The sequence below is a fragment of the Canis lupus genome, chromosome 13 (assembly GCF_011100685.1).
Source record: "Canis lupus familiaris isolate Mischka breed German Shepherd chromosome 13, alternate assembly UU_Cfam_GSD_1.0, whole genome shotgun sequence".
Classification (NCBI taxonomy): Eukaryota; Metazoa; Chordata; class Mammalia; order Carnivora; family Canidae; genus Canis; species Canis lupus.
Genome location: NC_049234.1, coordinates 58,735,632 through 58,760,139, shown reverse-complemented (window position 1 = coordinate 58,760,139; position 24,508 = coordinate 58,735,632). Strand labels below are relative to the sequence as shown.

General features: G+C 38.9%; 1 long non-coding RNA gene across 1 annotated transcript in view; it reads left to right on the top strand.

Annotated features, from left to right (window-relative positions):
- The window catches only part of LOC111098631, a 62,930-nt gene extending 40,364 nt beyond the window's left edge, over nucleotides 1-22,566 (top strand). Inside the window, exons 5-6 of the long non-coding RNA XR_005369059.1 lie at nucleotides 12,382-12,535; nucleotides 22,477-22,566. This is a non-coding gene — a long non-coding RNA (uncharacterized LOC111098631). The remainder of the gene's footprint in view (nucleotides 1-12,381; nucleotides 12,536-22,476) is intronic.
- Nucleotides 22,567-24,508: the final 1,942 nt, after the last annotated feature.

The window sequence follows — 24,508 nt, the reverse complement described above, 5'->3', positions numbered from 1 at the left end:
TTGACTGAGCACCCAGGTGCCCCAATCCAGACCACACCTTGATGAGTGTAGACCTACATGTCTTTATAAAACTTATGTTTACCACAGGATGGGGTGTGAACTCTATGTAAATTTAGAGTGAAAACTTCAGTGAAGTTTTTTGGGAATCCAGTGGAATGGGGGATGTCAAGATAACCCCATTCAAAGCAAAGGACAACTTGACGTGCCTTGTAAACCCTACCCTACACATACATGCGCACAAGCATGCACTTATGACCACAAATCTCAATAGACTTTATAGATTTTTGGAGGCAACACATACATATTTTGCTCCTTTGCTGTTACCCAATAATCCCAGTAGGTTGCCAGTTTTGAGTGTGATCCAAAGCAAGAAACTGTTCCTCGGCAACTCTAGACAATAAAGCAATCAGCTCTCCCAGAATGTCTTTACTTGACCTTGTAATTTGCAGCCCAAGGATCCTGAATGGCAGAAGGGGATTCTGTTAGAGACTCTATTACAATCCCCTAGGATTTTGGAGAAAATCATGGCCTCTGTCTCAGTCAGGGTTCTCAAGAGAAATGGAACCAGTAGGATGGATAGGTAGGTGTGTAGGTAAATTGGCTTAAGTGATTGTTGAGGCTGGCAAGTCTGAAATTTATAAGGCAGGCAGGTGGCCTGCAAACCCCCAGCCTGGAGCTAGAGCTGCTGCCCTGAAGCACCTACTACCTCTTTCCTTTTCTGTCCTCCTCCTGTTTCCATCTGGGTAGGGGCTCAACGGATAGCTCTCTAACTAACTCTGAATTAGCATTAACGCAAACCAGGTGTTTGGTGGAGAGCCGAAGCAAGGTTTTTTGGGGGAGAGCCGTTTATAGCCCTTCCTAAGAGAAACTTGTGTCCCTGTGGCATTTGGCCCCATTCTATTCACACCACGTTATTCTGACTATTCATGTGCTTCTGGTCCTCCTTTGTTCTCAACATTTTATTTTATGGTTTGCTATATCTCCTTTTTTTTTTTTAAATTTTTATTTATTTATGATAGTCACAGAGAGAGAGAGAGAGAGAGAGAGAGAGGCAGAGGGAGAAGCAGGCTCCATGCACCGGGAGCCCGATGTGGGATTCGATCCGGGGTCTCCAGGATTGCGCCCAGGGCCAAAGGCAGGCATCAAACCGCTGCGCCACCCAGGGATCCCTCCTTAGAGGTTAAAGTATTATACAATCTTATTTATTTTAAATTTTAATATTTGAAATATTTTTGTTTTTGAATAAACTTGTCCTGGTAAACTCTCATTGTAAATGCAAAACTGATTTTTAAAAAATCCTTTTGCTCTCCCGCCTATAGAGTGCTTCTAAATTGTTCTGAGCCTTTGACAAAAGGAGTATGGTAGGCTGTTCTGTTGTAGTGTTAAATGTTTACCTGTTCTGGCGTATGCCCTCTTTCTGTGAAGTGTGGTGTTTGTGTTTCTGGAATGGCTAATGCATCAAATTCATGGCTTTTGGGCTTATACTGGAGAATGGATGGCACAGTTTATAGGTTTGTGGAAAAACAGAAGTTTCTGAAGCTTCAATTGTCTATATGACAGTCTGTGTGATGCCAAAATTCAGTCATAAAAGGTTTCTGGCAGTTGTTTTTTGCAATCATATTACTGATTTGGCATCTGAAATCCAGATTATGAAAATTTGATGGTTAAAACCAACAACAAAAAACCCCCAAACAATATGCCCCCTCTCTCTTCACAAAAAAACCCCACCAAAATTCCACAAGCAAACCTGTGTGCCATCTCAATCTGTTTTTGGCACATCTATCCCTAATTTATATGTATTGTTTTAATAGAGCTACAGTTCTCATTGATTCTTTAATTTACTCCCTTAATGCAAACTGGTTAAAGTAAAATTTTGTTAGAATGAATTCTTTTCTGATTCATCCTTGGCACGACACTGGACAAAATAAAACCACAGGGATGAAAGGATCTGTTTTACACAGCCCAGTTACTTATCTTTGGAATTGGGGGCACTTATTATCACTCTTCTGAGTGTTAGCCTGTGAATTTACGGACAAGGTTATCTGAGAAATTGAAATGTAGAAAGAGAATACGGTAAGGCACTCCAAGTTTTTTTCTTTAACATTGGGTCCACTCTTGTTTGCACTATGATGCAATGAAGATGTAGATCTTGAAGTGAGCATGGGCATAGAGCCATTTTCATATTTTGTGTGCGGGGACAACATTCATACTCTTCGATAGAAAAGTTGTTTGTATCAGCTAGAAGCTTAGGGAGAACTGCTTAATGAATGTAAATGATATCCTTCAGCTTTGCAATGATAGAAATCAAGTTTAAGCTTTATTGGATGGGCAGGCAAAATGGCAGCCAGGAATTGGCATAGAGGATAAAAGAAGTGTACTGTTCAAATGAAATAGCTTGGGGCAAAAACTTGGATTTGGGAAAGCTGGACTAGGTAAACAGGAGGATAGGACAGGTCAAGACCAACTGATGAATAAATATGGAGATAGAGCCGTTGAATGAAATTATTAAAATAAGTTTTTCTCTCTTTGTAAAATAAGAGTAGCTAATTCCCGGAACATCGCATACCTGGGTTATTGCAGTGTCTTTCACCTAATATTCCTCAGAGGTGTGACTCATGTTAAACCATTGTGTCTTCTTGAAATTCAGAGGATAAGTATCAAGTTCTCTGAGAGCTGCTCAAATACTTGGCTGTATTTCTGAGTGAGGGTGAGGGATGATGGAAGGAAAATGATAGAATTTGTCTTTCTTCCTGCTTTAACTTGCATATTTTTTTATGAATTTAGGAGACTCAGTGCTAAGGTTTGAAAAGTTGTTTTTCATCTATCTCTTGTAATTTTCATGTAGTTGATCTAGTACCTAACTTAGAATATGGGAGTATGTTGGGGAAGATTGCAAAGAGCCATAACCACTGATTGACCTGCGAGCTGCACCCGGGGAAGCAAAGGCTCTCCCTCTTCTCTATTCTTGGAATGTTGGTTCTGCATGCTTTTCCCACTGCTGGAAGCTGCTCCAAGGACATCTGCTTGAGGTAGTGATGTTGTAGTGAGAACCCCTGCGTGGTATATGTGGCTAAACCCTGTTAAGTGAGGCCTCTTTAAGAACTTGTAATATTTGACAGGGGTGAGGGTAGGATAAGGTGCAAGGATGCACTCATCTTGCTGTTGCACAAGACAAGCCTTGTATGTAAATTCCCTTTTGCTTATTAAAACTGCCACCTGCTAACCTGGAGTGGCCTGCCTCTTTCCTAAGAAAGTACAGAGACCAGTTTCAGATTATACCCAGGAAGCTCCTGAGAAGGTTACAAACCAACAATTGACCAGCCAGCCAGTCAGGAAACCATAGAAATGGACCTTGGGAATAAGGCCTCCAAAGGAGAAATTTCAAGATGGCCAGCAACCTCTATTGGGGGTGGGGTGGGGCTTATGTTAGATGCTTGGGATCACCTGGTGAGTTTGGGGACACCGGGAAAATGCCAGCCAATCTTGATGTGCTTATTAGAGGAAATGCACACAGCACACTGTGTGGCCAAGAAAGGAAACAAATGTCTGCCTCAGAGGGCCGGCCCCTCCTCTGGGTGGTTCTGCTGGCCACCAGTGCCCAACTGAAGTTTGGGTCAGCAAGTCAGAAGGAGAGCTGAGGTTGAAGAAGGTGTAGGAGTGGCCATGACTCTGCTAGCTCTGGGGCTGGCAGACAAGGTGGGAGAGCAGGATAATAAGTGAGAGGCCTTTCCAGGCTGCTTTGCAAAGCCTAGGAGGGCATATAACGCCTCAGATTAAGATCTGGGCACTTGTGACAAAGCCTGATTAGGACACTAAGGCACGGATTCTTTGAGAAAGTGATGAAAATGAAGAGGGAGATGTGGTAGTTGATAAAGGAGATAAACAAAATGCCCCCTGTCTTCTGACCTGTAATACAAAGGAAAATTTTAAATAGCAATTAGGCTAAAACTCCTAGGAGGAAAACTTGCATTCTCTCTCTGTCCCTAGAAGTTGTGGGTCTTAAGTCTTTGAAATGTAAACATCTCAGGAGATAACCAAAACATTGCCCACAGAGACTGAAGGGAAAAAATAAAGTGAAAAGTCTTTTTAAAATACAGACTGCTCTAGAAATTCCCTTGTCCGTTGCATTATAATGAGTCTCATCAGATCTTTAACCATGGCCATTTTTAAGCCCATTGTCATTTGTAGACAGTTATTGTTTTACTCTGATGCTTTGATGAAAAGGAGTTCCTGCAAAAGTGCTTCATCTTCAAGAATTCATGGAAAAAGCTGACAGATTTCTGATGATTAAGAGCAATTTGCCTTCATGTGGGAGGGACAATAAAAATCCTTTCAAGTGCTTCCCCAAGGCTACCTGCATAGCACCAGCAAACGTCTGGGGTGGTAGCTGGGGCCTCTCTCTGTTCTCCTTCCCCACATCAGTAAAATGGGCCAATTACATTGATGATATAATGTTAGCATGTCAAGATTTGCCCCAGTCTGTGAGGGAAAGGATGAACAATGAACCCAGAGAAAATTGAAGGCCCAGGTACCACAGTAAGGTTTTGGGTATTGGTTGGTCTACTGAGACGGATGTTGTCTCAAAATCTGTAAGTGATAAGGTACAAGCCTATCCAACCCCTAAGTCTGTGAAAGGGGTGAAAGCCTTTGTAGAAACTTGGGGGTTTTGGAAGACTTTTATGTGCCCCCAGCTGTTGTGCCACCTGGTAAAGAAAGGACACATGTGGGAGTGAGGATCAGAGCAGCAAGTCACCCCTGAGAAAGCAAACTACTAGTGAAGTAGATGAAAGCTCTGGGAATCTCCCAAGCAGAGCTGCCGTTTGAGTCAGATGGGAATGTGACCGTGGAAGGCAAGCATCAGACTCTGTGACAGAGACAACAAAAAGGAAGAATATCTGGGATTTCTGTCCCAGGTCTGGAAGGTGGAAAAAGGCCTGTATACCCCTGGACAGCAACAGCTCCTCGCAGTGTACACAGTGCTTCTCCAGATAGAGCCTCTCACACAGCAGCCGGTGGGTTGAGCTCAGAGTGGTCTGGTCTGGCAGGTGGCCACTCATGAACCCTGGCTCTTAACCCTTTGAACTGCCAGTCGGGCTTTTCTAAATCAATTAACCCTCTGGCCCAGACCATGGGAAGCTGAGGGGTAGATAATCATAAATAAGTCCTTGTGGGGTCAAAATGTATATGGAAAGACATTTGGGTTCATCTGCAAGAGCCTGAGGTGCCTCATTGTTTTTCATGTTCTAGCTCATAAAGAACTGCCAATGCTTTGTGAATCAGGAAGCTGGTGCCCTAGCTAGGGTATGAGCCCTAACTACTACCCTTGAGTAGATGCAGTAGACTGGGTGCACAGAAACAGTGACCATGGCAGTGTCTGAGGAAGATGGCATATTGCCAAAGATGCTGGCTTGCCCTTGAAGTATGGTGACTTGGTTAATTAAGTAACAGCCTGTCCTGTAAATCCTAAATAATACCCAAGGTAATTGCCAAGAGTCTGCGGCCATCCATCGGAGTTTCCACCTGGTGAGTGATTCGCAAACTGTTTATATTGGCCCCTTCTCACTTGGTTTGTATCGACACTGCATCTGGCATAACCCAAGCTTTCCCTTGCCTATGTGCAAGCCAGGTGGCCACCATTAGGGTATTAGAACTGAGTACCATGTATGGCTACCCTTGTGCAAGAAATAGTGATCAAGAGTCAAATTTCAAACACAAGTCATGATATGCAAGACTGTGCAAGAGAATGTGATATGAAATGGAAGTCCCATTTCCCCTTAACCCGCATGTGGCAAAGTTGGTAGAAAGGAAAAAAGGACTATTAAGTAGGCAGCAAATTAAACTGTTAACAGGTAAAACCACCTTGGCTGGGTGGACTAGAACTCTGTCCTGGACTTTAACACATTTACATGTTGAATCAGCAGGGCCTATTGCCCCATGTGTAAGGCTGGGGACCCCTGCCTGGACACCCAACACCAGGGAGGTATGGAAGTCAGAGGAGAGCCACTGCCCTGACTCTCACCAGGGATCAGTGTACTGTGCTGCTGAGAACAAGTCCCATCACACCCAGAAAGGGAATTATCTACTGGATTTTACCATGGGACTGATATAGAGAAAAGGAATCCGTGCATATTTCTACAGTTGCAATGCCAACAAAGATCCATTTGGCAATAAAAACAAAAATGCCAAAATGAAGAGGATAGAATGAGGATAGAAACATTTCATAGAAGAATGGATAAAGCAGCTGTGGTCTATGTATACAATGGGATATTCCTCAGCCATTAGAAGCGACAAATACCCACCATTTGCTTCAACGTGGATGGAACTGGAGGGTATTATGCTGAGTGAAGTAAGTCAATCGGAGAAGGACAAACATTATATGGTCTCATTCATTTGGGGGATATAAAAAATAGTGAAATATTGGGAATAAAGGGGAAAGGAGAGAAAATGAGTGAGTGGGAAATATCAGTGAGGGAGACAGAACATGAGAGACTCCTAACTCTGGGAAATGAACAAGGGGTGGTGGAAGGGGAGGTGGGTGGGGGGGGGGGCGACTGGGTGACCGGCACTTGACGCGATGAGCACCGGGTGTTATGCTATATATTGGCAAATCGAACTCCAATAAAAAAATATACACACAAAAAAAAAAAACCACATTACATAGAAACATGATTTGGAGTATCTTTTGGGTTTTTATATTTTCAGATATTACATCTTTATGTTTTCTCCTTTTTTGGGAAATTTCAAATGATTTGGCTAATCTAGATTTGTTCTTTGAGAAAATATTAGCTCTTTTAGGTGGATTTGGCTTTGTTTTTCTACTTGGGTTAATTCTCGATTATTTGTGTCAGGCTTTTTTCTATTTGTAATTAACTTCTGTTTCTGAGAGTTTGTTGTTCTCACTTTTACACAAAATGAGCTTGGAATAAGAGGCCAGTTGAATGGATTTCAGGTGAAAGCCTCATTAACCTTAGTTTTGCCAATATTTTGCAGGCTATACCTATTTTTAGTTTTCACGATTTGTTTTGGGAAACCTTCCTGTCTATATTTGAACAAAGTCTCAATAAGCTGCTTTAGTAAAATAATATTTTTATTAGGAAATAATCCATGTTTAATGTAGAGAATACTCAGAAAACACAAAGGAGAAAATAAGATCAGTTATCATTTGATCACACAGAGATAACTATTTTTATCATTTTGGTGTATTTTTTCCCAGTCATTTCATGTGCATATTTAACAAGAGTATTCATTGTGTATGACCTGATTTGTTTCTTTTTATTTTGTTTTGTGAGCCACAGATCTAGAATATTGTTTAATGTGATGATTATAGTCATCCTTGTTTGGTTTCCTAGTTTAATGGAATGTCTTTCCCAAAGTGCTCAGTAGAATATTAATAGGTGATATTTGTAACAACTGCTTTGTGGTCAAGTAAGTGAGTATAGATATGTAGGCTATATTTTACATTTTCATTTAGATTAGTTAAAATAAATTATTAATTTCTTGCTCTGTGGCACTTTGACTGGACTGTGGTTTGAATAGTATTTGCTTTAGGAATTTGAGATTTCTCTATTAGGGAGTGATATATTTATCATTAAAAAAAAAAGTCCTTGTTCCAAATACATTTGGAAAGATAATTTCTTTTGTAGCCTACAATTTCTTTTATAGTTACAGATTTAAAATTATTAGTTGAATTATTCTAATGCTTAATAAGAAATGGTACTTAAGAGTTTACTGGGTTTTGCCTAAAAATGGATTTTGTCTGAAATTATTACCATTTTGACCTTTTTTCTTACACTTGTCTATTTGTCATTTTTTCTTCTTTGATTACTTGATCTGTGAAAAGTTTTCTCCCAGTGCAGTTTTGTTTCTGTTAGTTTTTCTTTTAAGTTTGAATTTTATTTATATTTTGATGGTATGTTATTTAGCACTTAACGTTTGTGATATATTTTGATATGGATTATATCTTTTTAGCAACAGAATCTAACATCCAGCTTCATTTTTAAAAACATTTTATTTATTTATTTGAGAGAAAGAGAGAGAGAGAGAGAGAAAGAGAGAATGAGCAGGGATGAGGAGGGGTTGAGGGAGAGTGAGAAGCAGACTCCCTGCTGGGCAGGAAGCCAACCGGGCTCCATCCCGGGACCCTGGGATCATGACCTGATCCGAAGGCAGACGCCTAACTGACTGAGCCACCTAGGCTTCCCCACCCAGCTTCATTTTTATTTATCATTTAGTTCATCTGATAATTGGTGCTCACTTTTTTGATGTTACTTTGTTGACCGCCAACTCAGGAAAAAAACCCACATGAATGACACATTGTTCAGGAGAAGAGGAATTTCTAACTGTAGAAAGAAAGGAAACCACCTATGGGTGGATATGGTTTCGTGTAAGGTGGGTTTTCAGTGCAGGGATCTGAGTGGAATTACTGCAGCTTTTGATATTGTTCTTTAAGATTAGTGGCACAGCAAGATGAAAGCTTTGAAGGAAGTCTTGGTGAGTAAACAGCTGTTTGATTACAAAGAAGTATGCTTATCTGAGAAATCTCTCTTTCTGAGAAAGAGCCTATTCACCCTAAGGCTCAAGGAGGAAGGGAGTTGATCAATCTATTGTTTGGATAAATGGATTTTAAAGAGTTCCTGAAACAAACAGTAATGTTATTTGAAACTTTATTTTCCTTGGCAAGAATTTACTGGAATAGTAAAATCATGTTAATGTAGGAAAGTCCGTCCTTGATCCTATTAAATTTGTGGTTACAGGCAGTTTGTTCTCCATTTGATAAATCTTTGCCTATCTTTTAAAAACAAATGTGCCATTTTATTTTAGGTATGTCTCTTGGAAGCAGCTTATATTTAGATTATGTCTCAATTGGAGAATCTTTATATATAGTAATAGAGAAACACATGCTTTTTGTACTACACTCAAATATTTTATCTGAAGTCCTTCATCTTTTTTTGTTAGTCTTAGAAATTGTGGCTGTTTCCTTTAGTCTTATCTTCTGTAGTAACTCAAAACTGGAGTCCTCCTCTGTGTTAACATAATCTGAATCTCAGCCATTAACTGAATACGTGCTACCGTTTATGTCTCCTTTCAATGATTGTTTTGACATTTGTCTTCAACTTTTTACTGCAACTTAACAACAATTATTTAAATTTAACTTTTATATTAAGCTATTCTCAAAGTGCACAATTTGTCTTTCTATCCTAACTTTCCTATTCTTGAACTCTTATTCGGTAACTTTAGGAAATTTTTGAGAAGGGCACAGAGAGGTTGTTTTTGAGCTTCTGTACATCTCAATCTTTCTGTTGTTTTCATCAATGAGTCAGATTTGATTTGTCCTAATTATTAGGTCATAGTTCTTTTCTCTGATAATCATAGGTATATTGCTTTATTGTTTTTCTGTTATGTAATTTAAGAGATGTCAGGGTCCACCTGGTTTTTAATCCTTACTGGTTAATCTGCTTAGTTTTCCTTGACTGTATTCAGTTTAAAAAGCTTGCCAGAATCGTTTTATTTATTTATTTTTTTTCTTTTTTTTTTTCTTCTCTTTTTTTTTTTTAAATTTATTTTTTATTGGTGTTCAATTTACTAACATACAGAATAACCCCCAGTGCCCGTCACCCATTCACTCCCACCCCCCGCCCTCCTCCCCTTCCTACCACCCCTAGTTCGTTTCCCAGAGTTAGGAGTCTTTACGTTCTGTCTCCCTTTCTGATATTTCCCACACATTTCTTCCCCCTTCCCTTATATTCCCTTTCAATATTATTTATAGCCAGAATCGTTTTAAAAACTGGTCTTTTACAATTATTTTTCTTGGTTTACCTTATTTTTTCAACGTCTTGGTGGTTACTTTGATCATGAATAACCTAGTTTCTCAAAAAGACCCATCATGGTTGGGTTGATTCTAATTCTCTTGTCTCTACCTGTAATGTTTTCTCATCATTTTCATTTTGTTTCTTCAGGCTCAGTTATGCTCTTTAAAAAGAGCATGCAGAGTTTTGGTTTGGCTCCTGTAATTTTGGTTTTCTTGAAACATCTTTTGGTTTTATTTCAATTCCTTTAAGTTTTACTTTGTAGTCTTTGTGTTTTCTCTCTCTCTTTTTAAAAAAGTTTTATTTATTTATTTGTTCGTGAGAGAAACAGACTGAAAGAGAGGCAGAGACACAGGCAGAGGGAGAAGCAGGTTCCATGCAGGGAGCCCGACGCAGGATTCAATTCCAGGACTCCAGGATCACACCCTGGGCTGAAGGCGGCGCCAAACCACTGAGCCACCTGGGCTGCCCATGTTTTCTCTTTTAACTGTCCTTCCATTTTATTGTTTTATTTTCTTTAGATTCCCCAGCCTTGCCTGCCACCTTTTATTGCATTCTATTGAAGGTTCCTTAAAGTTTCCTGAAGCTTTTCTTTTGGTTCTTCAACCTCATTCACCCTCATTCTGAGTCTTCAAAAGTGATTTTTCCCTTTTCTTCAGATTTAGTTGATATTTTTAAAACCACCTTCACCTCCTCTCCCCTGAACATTCCATTTCTTATGAAGAAAGAAATATTGAGACCTTAGCATGCTGACTTATACGTGGCTTCCGTTGGCTTCACTACCTCTTTGGATGGCTGTTGAAAACGCTTCGCAAAGCTACTGATCTTGGCCCCTTTCCTGCTTCTCAGTCTTTGTTCCCTGAAATGTTAAATTCGTGTCATTTCTCAGTGGTTCTCAGCAGCAGTGATCACCATAGAGCTTTAAAAAGCACGGATATCTGCACTTTACATGTGGAAGTTCTGTGCGTATATGTGTGTGTTTGGAAGAGTAATGGAGCCAAGGTTTGGAAGCCTGTATTGCAAGAACCAGCTTTGGTTTGACAGTCTTGGATCAGTTACTGGCTGTGGCTAAGTTTCCCACTACAGATGCAAAAAAAGAGTCCACGTGTTTGTGTCTGTCTGGTTGTGGCAGCCAAGCCCGAATGGGCGGGGGTGTACCAGGGAAAAACATGGTAGAAAGAGGGAAACATGGGGAGAGAATTTTTGCAACTCCGAAATAGCCTTGTAAACAGTGAGGAACCTATTTCATTCCAACAAGAATCTAAAATTCGAATGAAAAAAACACAACAGATTTGAGTACTGGCAAGGACTGCAATTGGTACTATATTTTTCTCAGTTCCCACCAATTTGCTTTACTTTTGGAGACTCTGCCTTCTGGTGACACTAGCTTCACAGGCGAGCAACCTGTGCATTGGCACAGAGGCTGGTACTTGGAGGGCCCATGCTTGGTTTAATTTTCTCCTATCTCTGTCTGGAAACTCTTCACTTTATCTTTGAACTTGTGTGAGTGAAGTCCAGGGGGAACCATGGACCCAGGTGTGAATGGGCAGGGTATGTGTGTGGCCTCCATGATGCCCCATGAGCCGAGAACCCTGCGTGGGATTCTGAAAGACTCAAAGCAAGGACCTGTGTGACTTAGTGTATTAATTTCCTTTTTTGCTGCTGTAACAAACTACCATGAACTTAGTGGCTTAAGCATTATGAATTTATTTTCTTACAGTTCGAGAGGTCAGAAGTCTGAAATGTGTGTTAGGTAGCTAAAATCAAAGACTGTCTTCTTTCTGGAAGCTGTAGGGGAGAATCTATTCTCTTGCCTTCTCTAGCTTCTAGGGGCTGCCTGCATTCTTTGTTTCTTGGCCTGGTCATAATATCCTTAACTCAATCCTATCTACAAAGTCCCTCTTGTCGTGTAAAGTAACATACTCTCAGGTTTGGGGGATTAGGAAATGGATTATCTCTGGGGGGTATTATTTAACTACCACGCTGAGTGAGGACACCACACTTTCTATGTGAACCAGAACTTGCTTCAAATGCAGAAAAAAGCCAGTGGAGTTTCTAGAAACACGGATGACCAAGCAATCCTATTATTTCTTGCTTGTGGCACTTCCCCGCATTAGCCAACTGTTTGTGCTCAAAATGATGCCATAGAAGAAAAAAGCAAAAGAGTCTCCTACAGTTTCTTTTTTTTTCAGTCCTTCCTTATTCACCAATAAATGAAGAGTGGGCATATTGGTAGGGTGAGTGTGTATCAAGAGCTGAAATAAAAATAGTGGCAGTGATTCCACTATTCTGGTGGAATGGCATACTTATGCATGTATGAGCTATGAAATACATTGTATAATTCGGTGACTTTGCATATGAGGGGAGTGCTCTTGCGTTTGCATTTAAAACCGGCGCTGTAAAATACATAAAATGCAGAGTAAAAGTCACGTTAATAATTAAAATTTTTAATTTTCTTAGAATCGAATTAAATAGCAAGTAACAAATACTGGATGAGAGAGATCATTGAAGGATGAAAAAACATTGCAGTTTAGTTCCTATTTATTTATTTATTTATTTATTTTCTTGCTTTCAGTTTGCACAGTGTCCTGCAAAATGTGTGGCTGGCCCTGATTCCAGGGACCAAAGAACGACCGTTCACCTTCCATATTTCACAGATGCGTCCACGTAGACATTCACACATATGTGCACAAGTGTGCATGTGTGTCTATGTATTTGTGACAGACAAGGTGAGTTGTTTTCTCTAAATTGAGAGGAAATAAATGGGACAGTGGCAAGAGGGGCAAAGCAAGAGGAAGCAGTACTCTTCTGAGGGACCTTCTCTCTCTGCTTCTGTCAGACAGTCTTTTTTTTTTTTTTAATTTCTTCATATCAGCAGGTTTCAATTTTTTTTTTTTTTTTGATTTCTGGGCCCCTTCCCTTTAATATCTTAAGCTGTATTGGGGTTGGCAGTGTACTTTTCTTTGTGTATTATATTTATTGGCATTTATCATAATTTAAAAGTGCCTATTAATCCATTAAAAATAATGTTAATTGGCTATTACATGTTCCCTTTTAAAATAAGAAATAACTTCATTTTTTTTCAAGTAAAAAACAAGAAGAGTAGCTTTGTGTTACATTTCTATAAACTTCTGCAATACCTGGTTGAACAAAGATAGCTGCAACTGCATATCTGCTCCTCCATTTAATTTGTTGCAATATCACATGTCGTATTGATGCTGGAAAGTTTCATAGCACATCCATGAGAGAATCATAGTAAAACATACAAGTAACATATTATTATGAAAATACTTTTGACTATTTTCATAGGGGTACTTGACAACAATGTGAGAACTGCTGCCTTATATCATGCGCTCCCTTGCCATAGGGCCTTTGCATATACTCTTACCTCTGACTGGGACTCTGATATTCTCTTCTATCAATTCTTCCACTTTTCTTGCCTTGAAGATCATTTGCCTTAGGAAGCCTTCTCTCATTTCCTCCAAAAGGTCATATTTTGTTACTTTAGGCTTTTATAATGCTAGCTACTTCCAGTTTAAAATACGTTGTCATGATTCTACATAGGTCTATATGATTATGTTTCTCTCCCACATGACTAGAAGTTTCAAGAGAATAGGACTATATCTCACCATTACATCCCTGGTATGAAATATAGTATCTTAGTCCATATAGGTTCTGAAAAAATTATTGGATAAGTTCTGAAAAAATTATTGGATAAATAATTACGTTAGCCTCAATAATATGGTGGATTTACCATCTGTTATAAATTTTAAAACATTATAAATGTCAATCAATAGAACCACTGTCTTCTCTCAAGACCAGGATATAGAACATTATAAGCATATTCTCTTTGTGTCACTGCAAAATAAGAAAAAGGGGATCAAGTTAAAGCATGAGGCAATTATGCTGAGTGAAATAAATCAATTGGAGAAAGACAATCATCATATAGCTTCACTTATATGTGAAATGTAAGAAATAGTGAAAGGGACTATAAGGGAAAGGAGGGAAACTGAGTGGGGAAAAATTAGAGAGGAAGACAAACCATGAGACTCCTAACTCTGGAAAACAAACAAATGGCTGCCGAATGGGGGGAGTGTGAGGGGACGGGGTAACTGGGTAAGGAGGGCTCCTGATGGGATGAGCACTGGATGTTATACTTTATGTTGGCAAATTGAATTTAAATAAAATATTTAAAAAACAAAGCGTGAGAGATTTGACTCAAAAGGATTTCTTGATATTTAGTTTCTACTTTAAACTAAAATTTTGGGATGGACAATTAAGAGTTAGTGAGTTGTTTAAATACTTTAGTGATCTGATGCCAGGGATTTGGCTACCTCCAGATACTTAGAGAATAGTAAATAATAGGTAGACTGTGACATTGACATCCGAATGATTGGTTAGTAGATTAAACATATGCATTTTTTGAAGTGTTCAATAGATCCAAGGTAACAAACAGAAAAATAAATAAATGGATCTTACTTTGGAGGTTTCTGCTGAAAATGTTAGGGAGATGATTTTAGTGATTAAAAAAATTTTTTTTTTGAAATCTCATAGTTGTATGAAAATGTCTTTTGTCAAACCCAAGAAAAATCAAGAAAAAAATCATATGCATGGTCTATAGGATGCACAGATTGTTGAATTTAGGGTAAAATTTTGTATGTTTCAGGGGATGGGTGGTTTTCTGGTTTCTTGATCTCTGGATTGTATGGCTAACTTGATGTCAAGGTCCAGGTCTGTCTTCTACCCCTGGTTCTGGTTCAGTGCTCGGACAGAGAAAGGTGGTTAATATGAATGAATAAATTGATACTTGAAACAAACTTCTTTTCTCTCCCTAGCTCTCTAAGAACTGAGCTGAACTGAATTATTTGTTGTCTGTAGTAAGAGTGGCTTGAACAACGCTGGTTGTTGAACATTAGGTTTCAAATTTATTTTATTTAATGTATTGGATTATATTGATAGTCTTGTTCTCTTATCATTTTCTATTAGATGTAAGGGAAAAAGTAATCTATGTGGCTGAGTAGAAGTTATTAAGTTATTGTCTATTGAAGATTTCAAGGTCATTTTCATTTTTATGTTCCCCAGTTATTATACCAATCCAGCAGGCAGTCATCTCCTTTGCCTCTTCAGGTATGAAATGGCAGCTGCTATAGAGACACAGCTTGGTCACTGTTCACACAGTGGAGCAGAAGTTAATCACCCTTTGAAAACAATTGGCTGACATTAGACCGAGAGTTAATTAAAGGGAAACTGTTGAGATAAGAATTATGCTCATTTTTAAAAAGTTTGCCTGTATGACTAACAGCCGAAATCATTAAGAATAAGAACAGAAAGTTAGATTCTTAAATTCTAATGAATTCTGTTTACCTAACTTTTAGATTGGCTTAATCTAAATTTACTTTCTTCCCCTCTGTTTTTAATGCACTCTGCCTGGAAAATGATATTACACTGTTCAATGTCATCTGTCTTTTTACAGTTGTAAGAGCACTTTTTTTTTTTTTTTTCCCTCCAGTTTTAGCTTCTCATGCCTCTTTAGAATGAATTTTGTCTTTCTCTCAAGGCCCACTATCCAAAGTCACTGGATAAAAGACCCTATAAAATCTTCCTTGGGTTTTAAGTCTTTGTAATTTTAAATCCATTGACTAATTTAGTGTCATTGAGTTTTCAATCTTCAGAGGGACTTCTTTTCATTTAATGGTCTTGCTTTCATTGAGATAAAGATATCTATTTTTAAAACACCTTTAATGCCAAATGAAATTGAAATTATTAATTGAATTGTTCTGTATTTCCCTGTACAAAGGATTTTCTGATCCTATACCCTGTTATTTGTGTGCATAGAAAGGATCAGAAAAGAGGTTAGTGGAAGTGATCTACATTTTGAATTAATTTATTCTTTTTGGAAATATAACATCTATAGTTTCAAGGTCAGCCTATGGAGAAATCAGACTTTAACAATAGTACTTTTCCTGTGCACAAAACCTCATATTTCCTCTTTACTGTTACTACATTTGATTTTGGAGAGAATAGACTGGTGCAATATACTGTAACATAACTTCATCTCCAGGACTTGGCTTCCTGAGTTCAAATCTCAACGCCATGCCTTACAGTCAAGTGGCTTTGCATGATTCACTTAGTTCCAAGATACATCTTTCCTCATAGCTTATATGATGGTAGTAATAATAATAACTCTATCTCACGGTATTGTAAGATTGCAGTGGATTTTAATAATTAAGCAAATTTCTTAGAATACATCTTGGTCCAGAGTTAGAAATATTAATTATCATCACCACCATCATCATTATGACCCTCATCATCATCACAACCATCATTCAGGAATCTAGATTGAGATATGACCACTATTGTGCTCTGGAACCTCAAATCCCTATAGATTTGGGATACACACTGTTGGTTGCTTACTCAACATCAATCTCCCCTTTTCTCCTTGCTAATAGAATTTGCTAGCAGGGTACCCAGTCATGGGTATAAATCATGAGGCATAAGCCATTATGGCTCTTGCACTTCTGACCAATGAAATGTAAGAAGAAATTTCCTGGGGATTTTCTGGGAAATATTTTTTTCCCTGTTAAGTAAAATTGCCTATATGTATGCTTCTCTTTTTTCCTTGTTTTGGGTGCTGTGATGACATGATGCCTAGTGGTTTGGCAACCATCTTGTGACCATAAGGATACAAACTTGAGGCAAAATCCCAGACTTTGAATAGGAAAGAGAAAGGAGAGGAGGAGCAAAGGAAGCTTGATCTTTGGTGGCATTTTTGAAAATGGGATCACCTCTAGGCTTTACAGTAGATATTCTTAAAAAAAAAAAAAAACAATTTTTAAGTAATCTCTATACCCAGTGTGGGGTTCAAAATCACAACCCTAAGATCAAGAGTTGCATGCTCCACCAACTGAATTAACCAGGTGCTCCTGTTAACAATAAATATAATTTTTTTTGAGAGACATAGAGAGAGAGGAGGGGGGGAAGGGGCAAAGAGACAGAAAATCTTAAATAGGCTCCATGCTTAGCATGAGGCTTGATCTCATGATCCTGAGATCATGACCCTGAGATCATGACCTGAGCTGAAATCAAGAGTCAGGATGCTTAACTGACTGAGCCACCCACGTGCCCTCAACAAATATTCTTAAAGTTTAAGTAAATTTTCTTTACTTGCAGATGAAAATATCTTATAATATTAACTAATACTTCAGCCATGAATTTTTTTGGGTTCAAGTGACAGAAATACAATTTAAACTAGGGAATTTATCCAGGCACTGTTTATGAAGTTAAATGAATTTCTATAAGAACTGTGGTAGTTCTAAGGGACTCAGAGATGGAAACTAGGACCTTGAACACCTGTGTACACTTCCTCTCCATTTTTCCCCTTTGCTTCTTCCTGCGTCAACCTCATTTGTTCTGATTGTAGATAAGCCTTTTTTTTTTTTCTGATGGCGTGTGCATTCCATCAAGAAAAAAAAAAAGCAATAAAAACAGAGTCCTCTCTCTTAGCTCCTGTTTGGATAAAAGCTAGAAAATAATGCTAATTTGGTTTTTGCACCAATTGCTATAGCCAGGGAAGGGTTATATCATCCACAGTTTTGATTAGATTATGAGGTCTCCTTCTAATAGACTGGGATAATACACATACGTTGGACAGAGAATTACTGTGGGAAAGACAGTCACCCTTATTTATTTCTGGTATAAAAATTTAGTAGTTGTGAAAAATACTTTCCCTGGGGTCATTTGGGTTATGGTTTGAATTAATTTTGATGTTTCTTTTTTACAAGAGTCATTTCTAATTTCCCTGGACTCATTAGACTCTAGGTATATGTGACCAAATGAGAAAATCAGAACCTGGAGGGCTGTGAGGGAATGCTCCTGGGGAATTTGCTAATGTGTCTTATATTCTCATTTCACAGAGGCTATTGCTCGGTGGGCTGCACTACCTGGGATTTGAAATGGGATACCCCAGGCTATATTGGGATTTAAAATGGGGTAGCAGATTATGTATCAAAACTTCTTGGGTTCTTGCCAGAGATGCTAATGTCAGTCCTGAGCACCCTACAAAGACCTCTCCCTCTTATCTCAAGTGTTTTTAGGAAGTCTCTCCTAAACGCTCATAGAAAACCACGTGGTGTTCCCTCAGCGCTACTCAACAGGAGATCCAGCCACTGGGCTTCACAGTGCCTGCTAGGCCTCACTATTGATGATGGACACTGCTGTCACCCCCTAAAACAGCTGCTTCTCAGACATTGTTGATCCCTGATCTGGGCTCTGCTGTCCTGTTTGGTGAAGCACTGTGGTTTCTCCATGCTCATGGCAGTCCCTTTGTGCCTCTCGAAGCTGCCGCTGCCACAGGTGTGAGGAAGGCTCTGAGATGCCCAGGTTACCCAGTGGCATGGGAAAAGGTGGGGAGAAATGCCTCTGCCCCTTTACATGCTACACCGTTAAAGGTATTTCCACATGTCAATATCTGACAGAGGTTTTGTTTTTTAAATAAATCCAGTCTTTTTTTTTTTTTTTTTTTTTTTAAGATTCATTTATTTATTTGAGAGAGTATGAGCAGGGGCAGAGGGGGGCAGAGGGAGGCAGAGAGAAAGCATCCCAAGCAGACTCCCCCTAAGTGTGGAACCCGAAGCAGGGCTGGATCTCATGACCCAAGATCGTGATCCAAGCCCAAATCAAGAGTTGGCTGCCCCAGTGACTGAGCCATCCAGGCATCCCTCCTACAGAGGTTTTAATGAGAACCTGGCTCTTCTTTCTTAACCTATGACCACCCCCTTTTTCCTTTACTCTTAGCACCTAAAGACCATGCCAGAAGGTGTGCTGGGGCCAGGAGTGGATGTACACCAGAATCACAGAATCATCTTCCCCATTTCCTGGAAGAAGGATCTGCTGTTTAGCCAGCTTGTCCTCTTGACATTTTTTTTTTTTTTCTGTTGTGCTGTTATCTCCCACGAGATTCTTCAGTTTTTTTTTTTTTTTTTTTTTTTTTAAAGATTTTATTTATTCAGGAGAGACACACACAGAGAGAGGCAGGGACACAGGCAGAGGGAGAAGCAGGCTCCATGCAGGGAGCCCGATGTGGGACTCCATCCTGGGTCTCCAGGATCACACCCTGGGCTGAAGGTGGCGCTAAACCACTGAGCCACCCGGCCCGCCCGAGATTCTTCAGTTTTGAATGAAAATTGATTTCTGGCAGGCTTCTTCCACCCACCATTTCACTCTGAACGTGAAAACTTGACTAATCTGAGAAGTGGGTATCACTAGAGTCTGTGGGTTTCAGAGCCTTGGGTGTAAAAGATCAGCAAAATTTTGGAAAAAAAAAAGGGACTTATGTAGGAGTTGCAGCTCTATTTTGCTTAGTATGGCATTAAAAAAGTAACCCAAAGTACGCTCACTACCGTATTTATCCATTATTTCATAAATGAAAGATGTAAAATTTCAGGATGATAAAAATGACATAGTTTTAGAAAAAATGTGTTTTGTTTCAAAAATATACAATTAAAAATATGCCCACAGACACAAATATTCAACAGTACCCAACCCTGAATGCACTTCACAATATACACACATTTACATAGCTTCCAGACTTAATCCTTAGAGATGTTGACTCAAGGGGAGTGATCTATATACTTAAAAAGCTCCCCAGGTGATTCTAATGCAGCCAGCCAGATTAGTATGTACACTATTTTCTCTTCTACGTTTCCCCCCATGAAGTGGTGAAAAATCAATTGCAGACCAGCAATGTCTATAGCCCAGCTCTTGGGACCCAGCTGGCTCAAATAAAATCTGGAGCCCAGGTTATCTAAGATTTCCTTGAGATACCCAAATGCTTTCTTTCCTCACTGGAAGAAGAAGTACTAAATGGTAAAATGTTAGAGAAAAGAAAATTATGTGGCCTGATCCAGGTCAAGCATGACAAGTGAGTGTTAAGTGATAATGAGGTGCCCGTCGATTGGCACCGATGGTTAGAATGTCACACTGAAAAGGATGCTAAGGCTCAGCTCGAGCTCCGAAGAAGTGAATGTTGTGATTGATTAGCAGTGTTTTGTGTCGGGTAGAGGAGCATTGTGGCGCATGCGGCATGTATTTGCCATTTTTTGTTTGGCAAAAACAAAAATCTACAAGGAGTTGTAGATACGGGCATAATGTTCGAGAAAATATTAGCAGTTGTAAGTGTTCTAGCAGTCTATTAATTATAGTACAGTAATAGTCTGTTTGGAACTTTACTGAAATAATGGCTGAATCCCTGTCATCTCAAAAGTTTTTGCATTAAGAAGTCATTTAATCTAGGGTTGAGCTACAATTGTTGCATTTAAATTGAACCCATACTATTGCCTTATACCTACCTGTCCAGCCACTAAGTCACCTGATTGTTTATTGAATGAACATTTATTGGCTATTTGCTACATACCCGTTCTAGGCAGTGAGTTAGGGAGAAAGGATGGAGAGAGTCCTTACCTGCGTGGAACTTCATCTATCGGGGGAAGTAGATCCATAAACAAATGATAATAATATAAAATATGCATAAAACATTCCACAGACAGGTAAAGGAAAGACTAGCTAAATTTTAAGTGAAGAAAGTAAAATAGTGTATTTCAGTTGAAAAAGTGACAGAAGTTAGAATAAGTTGCTTCAAAGAAGATGCTTTGGTAAGACCTGGAACGTGTTACTGAGTTATCAAGTCCTTGGGCCACAGATTTTTACAGCATCAACTGGATGTGATATTTACTTCTTTGAGACAACAGAAAATTTCATTTATAGTGTTTCTTAGCATTTACGTTATCCTATCATGTTTATCTAGAACCTTCCTCCTCAATAGATTGTAAGCAGATCTATATAAATAGGACATCTATCAAAATAAAATGTAGAAGAATGGAGGGAACGTCCAGACATTAATCCCTTATTTGTTAACTGTGTGAACTCAAGCAAGGAAATAAAAAAAAATCTTTATAACTTCCCATCTGCAAAATGAGAATAACAATAACTACCACGGTAGGTTGTTACGAATATCAAGCAAGGAAATGTATGTAAAAGCTCTTGGCACAGTGCTTGACACTTGGTTAACGCTCAGTAAATGTTAGCTATTCCTAGTATTATTATACACGGTTGAGCTCTAAATCTATGCCTGTATCACAGTGGGAACTTAGTACTTGTTTGTTGTTTGTGTCGAAATTAAGGACCCTTCCTTTTCTGAGTTTCTTCTCCATCCATCCATCCATCCATCCATCCATCCATCCATCCATCCATCCATCTCTGCATTCAGATTATCTGCTATGTGCCTGACACTCAATCCTATTCCCTCCAAAGATCTCATGGTCTTGTCTTCTGAGTCTACACTGATAACTCTTTAATCTTCCTAACTCCCTTCTAGAGTATTTCAGACAGAGGTGAGAAAAAGCTTTACTAGAATAGCCTAATCCTGCTCTGATCACTAGGAAGGGGCAGCGATGGTAAATTTGCCAGGGAGACAAATGACACACAACGTTAATATGATGTGAGACGAGCTACCTCCGAGTGTAACAATGTGCTCATCACCTGTACTTTTCTTTATGACACTGAAGAGAATCTCAAGTAACTTTGCTTTTTAGTTTATCTCTTACCTAAATTTCTACTCTTAAAAGATAAAATACGTTGTATCTGTTTTGTTCTTCATTGTATCTCTAACATCTAGCAGATGGACTTCTACCCAGTAAGCACTCAATGTACATTTGCTAAAGGAAAGAGAAAATGAAATACACAAGTTGTGGAATTGACCTATGACTTGGTATTTTGAGGGGATATGATTATATTGAAGTAATATGAAACAATGTCCTATTTTGGACCTTTACCTTTTCGGTTTCTTTAAGGCAAGAGGGTATAGGCATAGCTCAATGTGTATGTGGAGACGGATGGGTGTAGAAGGGTGGAGGTGATCACTTCCCACTGAATGATTCTGGTTTTCCGGAGGGGATACAGTTTCACAACTGGTAGTATGGCTAGGTCAAAGCTCATTTAAAAACTCTCAGCGTTTCTACGATATAATTCTGAGTTAAGTGAAAGTACCACATAAAGCATTAAGCTAAATCAAATTAATACCATGTGTGTTGAGAGTCCTACATCTTACCCAGAAACATATGCCAATGATTTCAGCATTTGTTACACCTTATTGCTATATACTTTTGGTGCTGTTTGACTTCATTTACATTAATGTGTTAGATAAAACTTAAATAAAGGAGAAATTAAGAATTAGGTATTATTCATATCAAACATTGTAGCACCACTATTTTTACCCAAATCTTGGAAGTAAAAATTCTTACAGGAAAGATATCTAAGCTTTTCAAATTATATCTATAAACATAACTAGAGTTTCAAAGAGCATTTATCTCTGAGTCTGAGTTATAGCTTGCTTCATTGCTCCCTCAACACCAAATTTTCCACTATAGATGTGGGGCATATGCTCTTTCAGCTCAGTATGCTGTAGAGCCCAAGTGTGGCACATTTACACTGGCAGCTCCTTGGGAAGAAAAAAAATAGCACGGGGAACATGGAAATCTTACAGTAGAGGAGGTTCAAAATACAAATGTTGAAGTGCTAAGCTCTCAGAAAGTAATAATTTCACTGATTTTTATTAGGAAGAGGATATATGAGCATAGCAATGAATGGTAAATCAGCATTTCTGCCTCTTTACCAGCTTTTATGATCGGCATTAATGGTGGCAACTGTCACAGAGATTATGGCTGCTTTATTTCAAGGGAGTCTAAGAGGCAGAACGTAGTGTGAGTATTTTATAAACATGTATTTTTAAAGTCAGCCATTTGAGTTTGCAGGGATGACAAATGATTCCTGGGAGGGCTTAAACAGGGAGAGGGATGGAGTAGAGGAGGGAAGAAAGTGGAGAAAATAGTATCATTTATTTGATGTAGAAATTTGGATGTTAGTTATAGTCCACATTTCTGTTAGCCATTTTATCCTAGCCTAAGTGGTGCCAAAATTATTTTATTGATCAGCTATCCTGGGATTGAAAAAGCCACATTCTGACCGGAGCCATGTGACTTTTACTTCCCATTACAAATCAGTATGGGCCTCCAGAGTGTAGTTGGTTTAACTACATTTGTGATTATTTTGTTGAAGATAAAATCCCCTATCTGTCACTTCCCAGAACGTCAAGCCCTTATGTGAGGTTTACAAAGTCATAGGGAGGAGATAATCCCTGCCATCTTTCTTCTTGTGTGTTCTATATGTTTGATAAAAGGGAGCTAATGTATATGACTATGGTACAAAATGTACCCAAAGCAAATTGTTCCTGTTGAATAGCAGTAGTACCATTTGCTAGAAAGGAAGCTCTCAGGCAGTTTTCTGACTGAAAAACATTTTGTAGATGGAATATATATAAAGACATCAACATGCTTGCTCTGTTCTCATTGCTCTATTAGAGCTGCAGCTACTGAAGCCATTATGATAATGTCCGGAGGTTTTAGGAAATTTGTTGGTGCAGAGATGGAGGAAAGACCCACTTACAGGACCTGACTCTCAGCTTGTATAGCTGTCTTCTATAGTAAACTCTTGGCATTTCAAACTTCTTTTTTCCCCCTTTACTCCCAAGTTGTTAGACTATTTCTTTTGCTCATTTATTCCTTCATCAACAAACACTTATTTAATTTTTAATATATACCAGGGATTCTACTAGAATTTGAGTATACAGTGGTGAATGAGATAGAAATAGTTTCTGTGTCCAGAAAACTCTAATGGAGAGATGAAATATGAGACAAGGGAGTGAATTGCTCAAGAAGCAAATGGCAGAGCCACCTGATTTGGTCTATAGAGGTTAGGAAGGGCTTCCCGGATGAAGCAGCTTCTAACTAATAACTAAAGGATGAAGTAGGAGTTAAATTCCACATCAGATGGTTTCATAAGACAATGTATATGAAATAACTTATAAATAGTTAAGTACTACATAGAGATTATATTCTATTATTGGTCTTCTTGCAGTCAGGTAGCCTTAAAATATCAGGGACCTCAAAAATCTCAATATATTTTGCTATATTGTGGCAGCAGTATTGTTATTGGTGGTAGGAAGAATCTTATTTATAGCTGTGGTTTTCCATATCCTGGTAAAATACATCATTTTCTAGAACTGGTGCTGTATGCCCAACTATCTAAAATATTTTGCCTACTTAAATTTAGGGACTCACGTAGGCCTTTCTCATTGGGAGGGGTTGGGAGGTTGAACAGCTTTCATCCAGGAGTGGAGCCAAATGTTTATGACTACTGCTTGCCTGATCCATAGGGAGATGGTTTTAGTGTGATAGGGATTCAGAAAAGCTGGGTTCTTGTTCTGATGTAAGGAATTTGTTTTGTTTTGTTTTAAAGATTTTATTGATTTATTCAGGAGAGACACAGAGAGGAAAGAGGCAGAGACACAGGCAGAGGGAGAAGCAGGCTCCATGCAGGGAGTCCAATGTGGGACTCGATCCCGGGACTCCAGGATCATGCCCTGAACCAAAGGCAGATGCTCAACTGCTGAGCCTCCCAGGCATCCCTGATGGAAGGAATTTGGTAGGCAGATGGCTCAAGACAAATCACTTAATTTCATTTGGTCTCATTACCTCATCTGCAACATGATTACCTCTAAGAGACAATCTGTGGTAAACTTGCTAGTGCAGTTTCTTTATTTTAAGTACTAATATTCCCAAATCATCTATTTGTTTGTTTGTTTATATGTA